Consider the following 5,215-nt stretch of genomic DNA (forward strand, 5'->3'; position numbering starts at 1 on the left):
AAAGCTTTTACTAAACATATCGTTGATGCTTTGATGCAATCTTACGAAGAAAAACTTGAGTTGGAAGTTTCTATCCCTATAAAAATTTATGATGAGCGGGAACCTACTATTAAAATAAAAATTAAAGATCATGAATGCTATGCTTTGTGTGATTTGGGTGCTAGTGTTTCCACGATCCCAAAAACTTTGTGTGATTTGCTAGGTATCCGTGAATTTGATGATTGTTCTTTAAACTTGCACCTTGCGGATTCCACTATTAAGAAACCTATGGGAAAGATTAATGATGTTCTTATTGTTGCAAATAGGAATTATGTGCTCGTAGATTTCATTGTTCTTGATATAGATTGCAATCCTTCATGTCCTATTATTCTTGGTAGACCTTTCCTTAGAACGATTGGTGCAATTATTGATATGAAGGAAGGGAGTATTAGATTCCAATTTCCGTTAAGGAAAGGCATGGAATAATTCCATAGAAAGAAAATTAAATTACCATATGAATCTATTATGAGAGCCACCTATGGATTGCCTACCAAAGATGGCAATACCTAGATCTATCTTCGCTTCTATGCCTAGCTAGGGGCGTTAAACAATAGCGTTTGTTGGGAGGCAACCCAATTTTATTTTTATTCCTTGCTTTTAGTTCCTGTTTAGTAATAAATAATTTATCTAGCCTCTGTTTTGGTTGTGTTTTTTGTGTTTAATTAGTGTTTGTGCCAAGTAGAGCCGTTGGGAAAACTTGGGGAAAGTCTTTTTGATCTTGCTGTAAAAACAGAAACTTTAGCGCTCACGAGAATTGCTGCCATTTTTATTGGAGAGTGCTATTTAGTTAATTCTTTTTGCATATTATTATAGATAAATTCCTCACGTCCAGAAATTTATTTTAGAATTTTTGGGGTTCCATAAGTTTGCGTTAGTTACAGATTACTACAGACTGTTCTGTTTTTGACAGATTCTGTTTTTCGTGTGTTGTTTGCTTATTTTGATGAATCTATGGCTAGTAATGGAATTTATAAACCATATAAAAGTTGGAATACAGTAGTTTTAAAACAAATATAAATAAAGAATGAGTTCATTACAGTACCTTGAAGTGGTGTTTTGTTTTCTTTCGCTAACGGAGCTCACAAGATTTTCTGTTAAGTTTTGTGTTGTGAAGTTTTCAAGTTTTGGGTAAAGATTTGATGGATTATGGAACAACGAGTGGCAAGATCCTAAGCTTGGGTATGCCCAAGGCACCCCAAGGTAAAATCCAAGGACACCAAAAAGCCTAAGCTTGGGGATGCCCCGGAAGGCATCCCCTCTTTTGTCTTTGTTCATCGGTGACTTTACCTGGGGCTATATTTTTATTCACCACATGATATGTGTTTTTCTTGGAGCTTCTTGTATGATTTGAGTCTTTGCTTTTTAGTTTACCACAATCATCCTTGCTGTACACACCTTTTGATAGAGACACACATGAATCGGAATTTATTAGAATACTCTACGTGCTTCACTTATATCTTTTGAGCTATATAGTTTTTGCTCTAGTGCTTCACTTATGTCTTTTAGAGCATGGTGGTGGTTTTATTTTATAGAAATAATTGATCTCTCGTGCTTCACTTATATTATTTTGATATTCCTTTAGAACAACATGGCAATTTGCTTTTAGGCATAATAAAAAAACTTTCATATAAGTGCATTGAATACTAAGAGAAGTTTGATACTTGATGATTATTTTGAGATATGGAGATAGTGATATCAAAGTTGTGCTAGTTGAGTAGTTGTGAATTTGAGAAATACTTGTGTTGAAGTTTGCAAGTCCCGTAGCATGCACGTATGGTAAACGTTGTGTAACAAATTTGAAACATGAGGTGTTATTTGATTATCTTCCTTATGAGTGGCGGTCGGGGACGAGCGATGGTCTTTTCCTACCAATCTATCCCCCTAGGAGAATGTGCGTAATACTTGGTTTTTGATGACTTTGTAGATTTTTGCAATAAGTTTGTGAGTTCTTTATGACTAATGTTGAGTCCATGGATTATACGCACTCTCACCCTTCCATCATTGATATCCTCTTCGGTACCGTGCATTGCCCTCTCTCACCTTGAGAGTTGGTGCAAACTTTGCCGGTGCATCCAGACCCGTGATACGATACGCTCTATCACACATAAACCTCCTTATATCTTCCTCAAAACAGCCACCATACCTACTTATTATGGCATTTCCATAGTCATTCCGAGATATATTGTCATCCAACTTTCCACCGTTCCATTTATTATGACACGCATCATCATTGTCATATTGCCTTGCATGATCATGTAGTTGACATCGTATTTGTCGCAAAGCCACCGTTCATAATTCTTTCATACATGTCACTCATGAGTCATTGCACATCCCGGTACACCGTCGGAGGCATTCATATAGTCATATATTCTTCTAGTATCGAGTTGTAATCATTGAGTTGTAAATAAATAGAAGTGTGATGATCATCATTAATAGAGCATTGTCCCAAAAAAAGAGAAAGAGAGAGGCCAAATAAAATGAATAAGGCCCAAAAAAGGGCAATGCTACTATCCTTTTTCCACACTTGTGCTTCAAAGTAGCACCATGATCTTTATGATAGAGAGTCTCTTGTTTTGTCATTTTCATATACTAGTGGGAATTTTTCATTATAGAACTTGGCTTGCATATTCCAACAATGGGCCTCCTCAAGTGCCCTAGGTCTTCGTGAGCAAGCAAGTTGGATGCACACCCACTTGGTTTCTTTTGTTGAGCTTTCATTCATTTATAGCTCTAGTGCATCTGTTGCATGGAAATCCCTACTCCTTGCATTGACATCAATTGATGGGCATCTCCCTAGCCCATTGATTAGCCGCGTCAATGTGAGACTTTCTCATTTTTTGTCTTCTCCACATAACCCCTTCATTATATTCTATTCCACCATAGTGCTATATCCATGGTTCACGCTCATGTATTGCGTCAAAGTTGAAAAAGTTTGAGATTACTAAAGTATGAAACAATTGCTTGGCTTGTCATCGGGGTTGTGCATGATGAGATCATTCTTGTGTGACAAAAATGGAGCATGACCAAACTATATGATTTTGTAGGGATGAACTTTCTTTGGCCATGATATTTTGAGAAGACATGATTGCTTAGTTAGTATGCTTGAAGTATTATTATTTTTATGTCAATATTAAACTTTTATCTTGAATCTTTCGGATCTGAACATTCGTGCCACAATAAAACAAAATTACATTGAGAAATATGTTAGGAAGCATTCCACATCAAAAAATTTGTTTTTATCATTTACCTACTCGAGGATGAGCAGGAATTAAGCTTGGGGATGCTTGATACGTCTCCAATGTATCTATAATTTTTTATTGCTCCATGCTATTATATATTTTGTTTTGGATGCTTAATGGGCTTATTTATACACTTTTATATTATTTTTGAGACTAACCTATTAACCGGAGGCCCAGCCCAAATTGCTATTTTTTTGCCTATTTCAGTGTTTCGTAGAAAAAGAATATCAAACGGAGTCCAAACGGAATGAAACCTCTGGGAGCGTGATTTTTGGAACAAACGTGATCCAGAGGACTCCGAGTGGATGTCAAGAAACCAACGAGGCGGCCACGAGGCAGGGGGCACGCCTACCCCCCTGGGCGCGCCCTCCACCCTAGTGGGCCCCTCATGGCTCCACCGACCTACTTCTTCCTCCTATATATACCTACGTACCCTGAAAACATCAAGGAGCACCAGGAAACCCTATTTCCACCGCCACAACCTTCTGTACCCAAGAGATCCCATCTTGGGGCCTTTTCCGGAGCTCCTTCAGAGGGGGCACTGATCACGGAGGGCCTCTACATCAACTCCATGGCCCCTCCGATGATGTGTGAGTAGTTTACGTCAGACCTTCGGGTCCATAGTTATTAGCTAGATGGCTTCTTCTCTCTCTTTGGATCTCAATACAAAGTTCTCCTCGATTCTCTTGGGGATCTATTCGATGTAATCTTCTTTTGCGGTGTGTTTGTCGAGATCCGATGAATTGTGGGTTTATGATCAAGTTTATCTATGAACAATATTTGAATCTTCTCTGAATTCTTTTATGTATGATTGGTTATCTTTGCAAGTCTCTTCGAATTATCAATTTGGTTTGGCCTACTAGATTGATCTTTCTTGCAATGGGAGAAGTGCTTAGCTTTGGGTTCAATCTTGCGGTGCTCGATCCTAGTGACAGAAAGGGAAACGACATGTATTGTATTGTTGCCATCGAGGATAAAAAGATGGGGTTTATATCATATTGCATGAGTTTATCCCTCTACATCATGTCATCTTGCTTAAGGCGTTACTCCGTTCTTATGAACTTAATACTCTAGATGCATGCTGGATAGCGGTCGATGTGTGGACTAATAGTAGTAGATGCACGCAAGAGTCGGTCTACTTGTCATGGATGTGATGCCTATATACATGATCATACCTAGATATTCTCATAATTATTCGCTTTTCTATCAATTGCTCCACAGTAATTTGTTCACCCACCGTAATACTTATGATATCTTGAGAGAAGCCAAGTGGCACCTATGACCCCCGGATCTATTTTCCATCATACAAGTTTCCAATCTATTTTATTTTTGCAATCTTTACTTTCAATCTATATCATAAAAATACCAAAAATATTTATCTTATTATTATTATCTCTATCATATCTCACTCTTGCAAGTGGCCGAGAAGGGATTGACAACCCTTTTATCACGTTGGTTGCGAGGTTCTTATTTGTTTGTGTAGGTACGAGGTGACTCACGCGTGGTCTCCTACTGGATTGATACCTTGGTTCTCAAAAACTAAAGGAAATACTTACGCTGCTTTGCTGCATCACCCTTTCCTCTTCAAGGGAACACCAACACATGCTCAAGAGGTAGCAGCCGCCCGGGACTCGGACCAAGCCTACTTCGCAGCTTGAAGAGCCTTGGTGAGCTCGGCCGCTTGTGCCTTGGTGCTTTCCTCCAAGGACCCACACTTGGTGGCGGCTTCCTGGAGCGCCTGCTCTACTTCGGTCACCCTTGCCTCATACTGAAGGTGGGCGACCTTTTCAGCCTCTACACCCGTAGCCGCTTTCTCCGTGGCTATTTTGCTTGCCCTCGCCTTCTCCTTGGCTTCGGTAAGGGCATTCTTGAGGGCATCAACCTCGGTCGTGGTGCCTACAACCATTTACATAGTGGCGCATGAGCTTAAATTCCTA

Source organism: Triticum urartu, chromosome 7 (genome assembly GCF_003073215.2).
Source record: "Triticum urartu cultivar G1812 chromosome 7, Tu2.1, whole genome shotgun sequence".
Lineage (NCBI taxonomy): Eukaryota > Viridiplantae > Streptophyta > Magnoliopsida > Poales > Poaceae > Triticum > Triticum urartu.